Source organism: Ornithodoros turicata, chromosome 1 (genome assembly GCF_037126465.1).
Source record: "Ornithodoros turicata isolate Travis chromosome 1, ASM3712646v1, whole genome shotgun sequence".
Classification (NCBI taxonomy): Eukaryota; Metazoa; Arthropoda; class Arachnida; order Ixodida; family Argasidae; genus Ornithodoros; species Ornithodoros turicata.
In genome coordinates this window covers 201496974-201507506 of record NC_088201.1, presented here as the reverse complement: position 1 = coordinate 201507506, position 10533 = coordinate 201496974, and the positions used below count along the sequence as shown (strand labels likewise).

Below are 10533 nucleotides of genomic sequence, written 5' to 3'. Positions count from 1 at the left end.
ATATTATACGGTAGTCCTGCATATTGTCACATTGCTTTCCCGTATCTGACATTGTGCTACGCTTGCTGGAAACAGTGAATTTTAAGAAATGGTTGATTGCAGTACATGTATACATGCATATGGTGCCATAGTGTTGCTATGCATTGTATTTCATTAGATGCCAATTTCATACTTCAGTAACTTTCATATCTGCTGCTGTACGTTCACACCTCGGGATGTCTTACAAACAGTGGATATCATTGTCTAGCATAACGTGTGCACTAAAGACAAGATCACACGAAAAACAGACACGAAGAGACGGGAGCGTTTACTGTTCAGGGTATTTAATATGACAAAGTACACTTGTGCAGCGTGTATTAGCGACAGAAACGCAACGACACTGGGGCCCAGCCTACACTGCCAGCTTCTTCACTACAAAGCCTACTTACGCTGGGAACAGCATGACGGATTTCTAATATACACAGAGATTAAATAAACGGACAGAAAAATTAGTGCCAAAAAGAAACAGAACAGGGCTGCAGCGCGCAATGTTGCCGGCAGCAGTGTAGCCGCGTCGGCGGCATTTGCAGAGTCAACGATAGCGAAGGGCGCACAAATCGTCATCGCCAATGTCATTTTCAAATTGACGACGGCGTTTGCAAATGGCGACGGCGAAGTCGATGCAAGTTCCATGTGTCCAAATGCAGCGGGTTTCAGGTATGTATAAAGTGTTATTGTGTCTCAACACTCACCTCACATTGCGCTGTGATCATGTTTCGCATTGCCGAAAGGTATATCCGCAGCGCACGTTTAATTATTGCACGATTGCGTCTTCCTTACTAGGCACAACGGGGGCGCCTGACGGAGCAGATTAGAAGTTCAAATCCCGCTGGCGGAGCAAAAATAAACGTACTGTACTCCCAGAAGACGCGTACTTTCGCCTTATTGCACGCTAAATGGAAAATGATCCTGTGTACTATTTCCAGGCACCGTCACTTGAAGCCACTGCCGGCTATAAGAAACTGAGCAAGCTCCGTGTGCATATGCCCACTGATGTAACCTGGAGGTAAGTTATCTTGCTGATGTGTTAGATTTACTTCTTTGTCCCACTTCAGTGCTTCAAGATACTGAATGCTAAACCGTTCTGCTGTAAATTTTGTATTCTAGGTGAAAAGATATAAGAACATGCGTATAGGACATATGATGTGCTTCATATGCGTATGTACTTGTCGATGTGGTGTTACTTATACTATGTCGTGATTGTTGAACATGTTTTACGTGTTCTTGACGCCTGCCTAATTTGTTCGGTTCCAATCTGCTCCAGCAGCGGTGGTCACTTCTGGGCATATCATCCTTCCTGGCCAAGTCGCGTGGAAAGGCATAAAAGACACTCTTGGCCTTGGATCACTTGCTGAAAGAAGACCCAGGAGGGGGCATCTCTTTTGCATGGTTTCTCGTGACACAAAGTGAGTATTTAAATTTTTGTCATCAATCGGTCTTGCATCACCTTATCTTTTCAATCCTTGACTCTGCAACAGCACTTTTCAACTAGAAACTGATATTATTCCGGCTTATTTTATTTAGCCGTTTTTACCGCCGTTCTTTAGTGACTATAACACATGTTTGTAGTGTTCATAACTTAAATGTCACACCTATGTCTCAAAAGGTAGAACATAAGGAGCTGGTCTCCATTATAACTTCACATGAAATTAGGGTATTGTTGGGTTGGCATGCTGCTTGTCCACCCTAGAACATTAGCATTCCTTTGCGATTGAAATCACGCCTTTTTACCCACTTAGAATTTGCTGCAATAAGTGCATAGCATGGCGGATAATGTTCGGTGTCCCTCTCCTTGTTTTTTGTCGGAAACAAAGTCATTGAGAAAAGCTACTGGTCGCTGGCTAGTACATGTAGCTGCCTATCTTATATTGAGAGCTGGGTGATTTCACGCCGAATCAGGCAGGGTGGTCCGGTAGACCTCTTCAATTTTTTTCTTTCAAACATATTTTAGAGCCTTGTGCCTAGGAGGCATATTGGCGCTGCAAGAAGTTGAAAATAATTGGTGGATATTTCTTAATGCAATATCATTCAGATGTGGGCATTTCGACCATTGCGCTTCCTACGCAATTTGATGCCACGTATCTTCATAACTTTTTTACATATTCAGCTGAATTTGTTTTCCACTTATTGTCTGGGGTGGGTAGCACTGCATACGAAGTTCTGAAGATCCTAAGGTATGCCTTTGAGGAGATTAAAACTCGCAAAATTGCCTCATTTGTAAAATGTGGTACGTTTTGGCAGTGATGGCCAGTAGTTAACTACATGTAGTTAAACTACCACTTAAACTACCTGAATGTAGTTAAAAAGTAGTTATCAACTACTTGCAGAAATGTAGTCGCAACTACTAGTTAAACTACTATTTCGAGTAGTTAACTACAGTAGTTAGGTTACTGCATGTGCCAACTACTTCCGATTTTGCCGCAAGCTTTACGACACGACTGTGCTTCCGACTTTTACCTTGAGGTACATGTTTGATGAGAACGGATGTGTAGAGCAATTGTACCGTACATGTGTACTAAAACTTCACTTTTAATGCTTGTCTAGTGAAGCCTCAACATGAACCGCATTGCATTGAAACCGCACAGGGTGGCTACATGATCGATCATCGTGGCTAAGCCAAAATATTTTACGGTCCACAGTGGCGCAATCGGCACCCACCACAATATTTGTGCGTGGTGCATTGATCTGTGGCGAACGAGCCTGAGTGTAAATCGCGTACATGGTCCGTCGTAAACGGAAGCTTTCACTCCATAGAAAATATTTCCGTAGCAAGCTCTTTTGTCAGCGCATAATATACAGGAGTCAGGTAGTGAACTTTACGACAGTATGTGAATCAAGCGACGTATTCACAAGAGTATATATTAAATATCATTATCACCGCTTGTGATTCATATTTATAGGTGTTCAAGAACACTACAAGGGATTGGTCAATGAAAAAATGGCTAGGAAGCAAGCGAGCTGGTGAAGGTGATGCATAATGTAAAAACCCCGAGACTAGAGAACACGAAGGGGCAGACACAACACGAAGTCGCAAACAGTCTGTTTGAGACTTCGTGTTTGTCCCTTTGTCCCCTTGTGTCTGTCCCTTCGTGTTCCCTAGTCTCGGGGTTTTTTACATTATGCAAGGGATTGGTGTTGATGGACAACGTTAAGTAGTTATAGATGTAGTTAAAATACATTGCAGTAGTTAAAGAAGGAGTTTTAACTACTCCCCTGAAAAGTACTACTAGTTAAACTACTCAATTAGAGTTTTTTTATTGTGTGTTAGCGCCGCGAAGCAACTGTGGCTATGAGCAGCGTACAGACGGAGAGAGGACAGCATGAAGGAGTGGGGGACAGGGGGATTAGTATGCGTCCTGGGCCGACTTCAGGAGGAACAGTGCCGACATTCGTCTGGAAAGTCTTCGGAAAACCCAGGGGAAACCTCAGACAGCACGGTCGGCGGTAGAGTTCGAACCCACCACCTCCCAGTCTTCAGCACGACCTTGGTTACCACCGACGAGCGGACGCCTTAGTCCACTCGGCCATGCCGCTGGTGTCAATTAGAGTAAACTTGTAAAAGTAGTAGTACTAGTTAAACTACTCCATTGCAAAGTAGTTAGTAGTTATAGGTTAACTGCTGTAGAAGTAGTTAGTGGCCATCACTGTGTTTTGGGAACCTCACAGCTCGTCCCCCATTTGTGATACCGGAAAGTAATATGCATCATTGTGTTCGTCTCGAAGTGCCCTTTCTTCGCATAGCGGGTACATCGTATTGTGAATTAGGGCAACAGCCCCAACAGTGTATTTATGAGGGGTGTCTATGGAAAATACGTAAATTCCACAGCGCGTACCCCATATACACTTCCCACTCGTGACATTGTTCATTTTACGCACACACCACAAACGTTCTTCGTGACGACTCAAAACAGCACATTAAAAAAAAAGCTTCAGGGATTGTCGAAGTTACGTTCGTAACACAATGTCGTTCGCAACGTAATTTCGACCATCTCTAAGCAAAAATTTTTTTGATGTGATGTTTTGAGTCGTCATGAAGAACGTTTGTGAGTAAAATGAACAATGTCACGAGTGGGAATATATGGGATGCGCGATATCGAATTTACGCATTTTCCGTAGATACCCTTCACAAAAAGACCGTTGGGGGTGTTGCCCTAATTCGCAATACGATGTACTCGCTATGCGGAGAAAGGGCATTTCGATACGAACACAATTATGTAGATTATTTTCAAGTGTCAGAACTGGGGGCCGAGTTGTGAGGTTCCCAAGGCGTACCATATTTTACAAATGAGGCAACTCTGCGATTTTTTATCTCCTCAAAGGCAAACCTTAGGATCCTCAGAACATAAGATGAAATGCTACCCACCCGAGACACTACGTGAAAAGAAAATTCAGCTGAATATGTCAAATAGTTATGAAGATACGTGGCGTCAAACTGCGTAGCAAGTGCAATGGTCGAAATGCCCACATCTGAATGATAATTCATTGAAAAATAACCACCAATTATTTTCAACTACTTTCAGCACAACTATGCCTCCTAGGGACAAGGCTTTCATATATGTTTGAAAGAAAAAAAATTGAGGTCGACTGGACCACCCTTCCTGACCCCGCGTGAAATCACCCAGCTTCTGTTTCTCCCTAGCAGTAAGAAAGTGTGGTACCCTCTGTAAGGCTGGTGCACCGCGATGCTGTGCTCTGCTCTCCATAGTACTTATTCATCCAGAATGCAAGAAGCATTACAGAGTTGTTTCTTTGTTATGACTATAGTCTAAAAACTGAGTAGTAAAGAAAGTCCACTTTGATTAAAAAATGTTATGCTGGTGCGACGTAATTGCAGTATGCTGTTTTAAAATGAGTGGGTAAAATGGCTGCGAGCAAATGGGGAAGTGGTTCCAATCATGATTTGTGCGTGGAGCAAAGAAATCAGTGTTAGATTCAACATTCAGTGTTATAAATTGTGTGCCTTCTCTCCCTTTTTTTTCGGTGATGAGTAGTACAGGTGCAGGACGTGCATGTGTCAGTATGAACAACATTTGGGTGGAGCGAATTTATGTGGTACATATTTTATGTAAAAAACACAGGCGCGCAATCCTCTGGTGCATGGTGAGATTAGTGCAGTGATTTGCTGTAAACTAACCTGCTCATTCCTGCATGCATCCCCCGTAGCACTAGTCATCAAAATTAAAAATATATACTTGCTTCACCGATGGCGTTGCTGATTCTTTCATTTAACATATATATTGTAATTGGAACTACCTGTTGAATTTGTTAACATGTATTTCCTGGAATAATCTCAGTGACATTTGTGATTATATGAGTGAAGCATTGTTATTTTGTAACCAAACATATACTTCTTTACAATAATTTTAGACCACATCTATAATGACAAACAATCTAACATCATTGCGTCTTCACACAGTCACTCAACACAAAATCATCAATGTCTAACAAGATTTAAATCAAATATGAGTGATTTAAGGTCTTTATGACCAGTATAAGACCTTAAGATATTTCTTCGCTTGTATTGGAAAGTACTCCGCCACCACCATAAAGGTGTCTGTACTAGTGCCACCATACTGAATGTGTATTGCGTGTGCACGTGGAGCTACATTCCAATGGTAGCACTGTCGTACTACATATCCTGCATTTTCTTTCTTGCAGGATTATACTGTGTATCAGCCCTGCAGGGGCGGCAAGCTGAAGAACAAAGCCACAACCTACGAAGAAGTTCAGGCGATTGTTTGGAAAACAGCAGAAGTGTAAGGGAACACTTTACTTGGTAACCAAATACACTTAATGTACTTTGCAACTCTAAGATGTTGTTTTGATCGCTGCAGATTCCACAGACTTCACAGATTTTCCAGCTTTTCTCTGTATGTACAATAAATGCCTGATCCTGTACTCTAGGACTTGTGTCACACATTACTGCATGACTTGCAATTTCATTAAAACAAGACACAATTACACATCCTACGGTGCTGTTCCCAAATTTGTGGGAATTTATGCACTCCACACTTCAACCAAAAGCCGACTCTCTGAGGTGGTCATGAAAATTATGGGAAGAGCCGGCAACATAGCTGCCATTAAAATCCCTGTAAATTTTACAGCTGCATTTTTTGTAAGACATCGTAATTTTCACGGGAAAGGTACGGCAACACAGCTGCCATTAAAATATACGTAAATTTTACGGTAGTTTTTTTACAGTGCGTTGGTGATGGATGTCTTCATGGCTTACAACCTTGGCTATGAAGCAGGTCACAGGCTGGTTTTCCAATGGGTTCCAGCCCACTGCGGTGTCGAAGGGAATGAACTGGCCGACAGTGTGGCAGAAGCAGCTCTCTCGTCTCCTAGACGGACGCGTATTGTGCTGCTGAGAGGAGATTGTCGTTCCGTACTTTGATGCCTCATGACCTCCCTGGCTTCCCACCGATGGACCGCTGACATTCTTCCCCCAGCCATGCTGAGCAGAGTTGATCCAGCGCTCGCTTTCCGCATGCCTCAACATACCTCTCATCAAGATGCCGCATTAGTGCCCCGAATGTGCCTCGATGTTGCTGTTACAGCGCAGTGGTGTTACCGCCTGAGACAAGTTGACTCTCCCCAATGCTGTCACTGCGGTGCTGTTGAAGATCTCGAGGACATTCTTCTACATTGCCCACACTATCAAGCTTCCTGAACCACACTCTCCAGGTCTAGTCACTAGCTGGACACTTGCCCTCCTCTCTCTCTCTCTAAAAATTGTTTGGTCCCCGGCCACATCCAGCCTAGCAACGCTCTGCCCTCAAAGCTCTCTTCACCTTTCTGGATACTATGGGACTTGGATCCTTATTGTGAAGGGGCTCATTATTTCGTTCCCTGCATCACCACAAGCAATGGGGTAGAGTATCGCCCTTGGCGATGAAACTCCCCATTCATCACCTCGCAATGAAGTTGTTGTTATTACAATGAGCGCTAATTCTTGTGTTTTCGAGCTATCGTTCACATGTCGGAGATGTAGAGTTTGCACTGCAGATCCGTGGGAATAAGAAAAAGATGCAAATTCAAAGGTTTTCAAGGAGTGTGGAAAAATTACAGTTTTCAAAGCCTTCAAAAAGTTATTTTCAGTGTAGTCAAGGGCTTCAAGGACTAGTGGAAACTATGTGGAAACATTGCTTTCTTCATGGTGAAGTATTGATCAGGTAGCATTATTTTCTGTGACCAGTTGACAGCAAGAGTGAAATGTTAGGGTGTGCCTTCACAGCACCCCCGATACAAACCAAACATCCCCATGAGCAACAACTTTATTTTAATGATGACTGGAGAGTTGGAGATACAAGTGACTAAAATTGGAAAATAAAGTGTCTGCGTCTTATGCTGTCTTTTAAGTGTTTTCCTGCAATGGGATTTTTACCATTGTTAATGATTGGAGAGTTTCAATGCCAGGGGTGATGTCCCACCCCTTTGTGGTAATGTGGTGAAATTTAATAATGAATCACCTCAGAGTAAGGGCTGACGTACTACGGTGTCCAAAGAGTTTAGAAGTGCTTTTAGCACAGAGCGTTGTGGGCTTGATTTGGCCATAGACCAAGCAGTTCTGACAAAGTGAAAATGCATGAGTCCAGCTGACTGAGAGATGCAGATTTGCATGCAGCAGCAGCCGAACTATTCAAAAAATACTACGTACTATTCAAACAAGACATACTTCCCATTTTACGTATGCCTTGAAGTGTCTATATGCTCACATATTTGTGTGTTCTGTTGCAAAGAAGGCTGACTACTGAACGGAATTAATTACAAATTTTATTTTGTAATCTTTGTTATTTGACAGTTATGGAAATACCTTCCTGCTATAAAAACATACCTTGATTAAAAGGGGAAAAAGTCTGTAACAGCAGCCTTGATGTAGTTCCACGTACACCAGAACAGCTTCACTGGCTGTGGATGGCGATTTTGACACTGCTAAAGGCAAAGGAACATGCATTAAATTGAAGACATAAGGGCTTCAGGTATTCACAACATCACCTAATGAAAGCAACTTTTTAAAATTGATGTAACCATGTTGTAGATGACATGTTTCAATATAGTAGGTGCAGGTGATCATAAAAGAGGGTGTTTAATGTCTGTACAGCTGTGTTTCAATACCATAGTTATCTTGTTGTTGGGGATCATGTTCATTCAGTTAAGTGCACTGGGAGGAAAGTTTTTCACATTAACCTGCAACTCTTACTAATTTTTTAATGTTGTGTTATACCATGGGCAGATTTGATATTAATGCAATCTAGTAGCTCCAGATTTCTCTAAAAGATGTTGAGTGTGTGCCCTTATGTAGGGAACATAATCTCCTGGATATTTTATATATACACATATGGCAAAGCTACAAGTGGATGTTCATATTCACTTACACCCGAGGAGATCACAGTAACGCAAGTGCACATCAAAAAGGAACAACTTTATTTTCAGATGATGAATGGGGAGTTTCATACAGAATATGATATTTTCTGACACTCTGCACAACTCTTCTCCTTCATTGCACTGAATTTGTTAACAAGAACTGAATCCCACAGCCAGTGTTCGTGAAAAAGGAAACACCGAAGAGTCCTAACCATACCTTGACGTTGAGGAAGATCCAGTTTATTAACAGCCCTCTAAAAACCCCCTAAAATGTAGATCCTGTGAAAAATGCTGCTGCTATCTTCACTTACTATTTATTTATTTAAAAAAAAACCTATGGGTCTGAGAACATTACATGGGGGTGGGAACATCAGTACATTGGAACAGCATGGCATGGTACACTGACAAGGTAAAGACACAGAGAAATAAGAAATCAAAGCAAACACCAACGGGCAAGCAAGAGGGAAAAAAAACTAACGCTGGAATAATGGGTGAAGAAAGGGAGCTACGGAAAACTGCATGGTCGTCAATAGTTGTGATTGATGATCGGAGGTTGTTCCACTCAGTGGTAGTGGTGAAAAAAAAAATGGTTCAGAGAATGCGTTAATAATACAGTGCAACCGAGTGACCTTGTTAGTGTGATTGAAGCCAGGGAAAATGACACTCGGGCGTGTAATGGGTGATTGTCGAGAAGGCAAGGTGAAAAAAATATATATGGAAGAGGGTTAATCTGACAAAGCCACGACGATGTTCGAGTGGCTCAAGGTTGAGAATTATTTTAACATGGAAACGGAGGTAGTGGAAGAGTAGGCATTGACAATGAAGCGGGCAACACAATTTTCAATGGCTTCAATGGCTTCACAGAGATAGTCTAAGGGAGGGTTCCATATTGCGGATGTGTACTCGACTTGCTTCGTACCAGGGTGGTGAAAGTTAGAAGTTTGAGATGAGCAGGGGCCAATCTTAGAGTGCGTCTGACAAAGCCCAAGGAGCGAGAAGCATTGGACATGATGTGATTAATGTGTTCGTTTCAAGTTAAGTTAGAAGATAGATGAACGCCAGGATATTTGTAGGAATCTGCTCGGATGAATGCTTTATTGTTAGTTAATAGTCTGACCGTTGATGTTATGCCTGAAGGAAGGTCGTTAATATATATATAAGAAATCGGAGGGAACGAAGAACTGAGCCCTGTGGCACTCCCCAAAGGACAGGAACAGTTGAAGACATGTGATGGTTACATGAGACTGAGAACGAAAGCTTGAAAAGAAATTGAGTTATCCAATGGTTGACATACGGGTCGAGGTTCAGGAGAGAGATTTTAGTATGAGCCATCAGACGGAAGGAATACAACAAAGAAAGAAATTCATACAGAGGAAAGGAATACATATGGAAGAGACATTATGGGCATCATAGTAGCAGTTGCTGATGCTTCAAATACCCTATGTATGGTACAAAAATTTCCACCTGTATATCCCCACAGCTTCCTGGAAGTGAATAACACAAAGACAGTCACCTGTTCTTTTTGGTTCACATACATAGGGATATCCTTATGCACATTCGCGCACGCGCACTTCTATGCACGTAACCCCTTAGCCCATTGATGGGTATCTCAATCTGCATACATGACCTCATCAGTATGCATTTAGCTTTCAAAGATCTCCCGTGGATAACTGGTGGGTGTGCCACCGAAAATGCCACCGACTCTGTCACTCATTCCAGGAAAAAGAAAAAAAGAAACAGGTTTTTGATACGGTCCCCAAACCACCACCCCCGCAGATGTCATCAGCATTGGGTCATTGGCTGTCTTATGTTGTCCCTTGCGGTGTTAACTGTATGCCGTTTACTTTTTATCTATAGGTTTATGTTGCCATATCAAACTCTCTCCACATACCGGTGTTGCTACCACACGTGCACACACAGAGACACATCCAAGCATTAAGTACCCATACGGCCACGATGAAATTGTGTATATTTACTGCGACCTTGGCTGTCAGGTTCAGCTATAAATGCACCACCAGCAATTTTGCTTCTGACAGTTTACAGTTACTGTAAATCACAAATCCACACACATTCGCTTCTAACAACAAATAACACAAGAAACAGCTGATGTCGATGTCTCCATAACCA

At 42.3% G+C, this 10533-nt stretch overlaps 1 long non-coding RNA gene across 1 annotated transcript; it reads left to right on the top strand.

Moving 5' to 3' along the window:
- The first annotated feature begins 644 nt into the window (after nucleotides 1-644).
- LOC135375418 (uncharacterized) lies at nucleotides 645-5798 on the top strand. The gene is made up of 4 exons (XR_010417242.1): nucleotides 645-696; nucleotides 823-888; nucleotides 966-1445; nucleotides 5698-5798. It is a non-coding gene; the product is annotated as an uncharacterized LOC135375418 (long non-coding RNA).
- Nucleotides 5799-10533: the final 4735 nt, after the last annotated feature.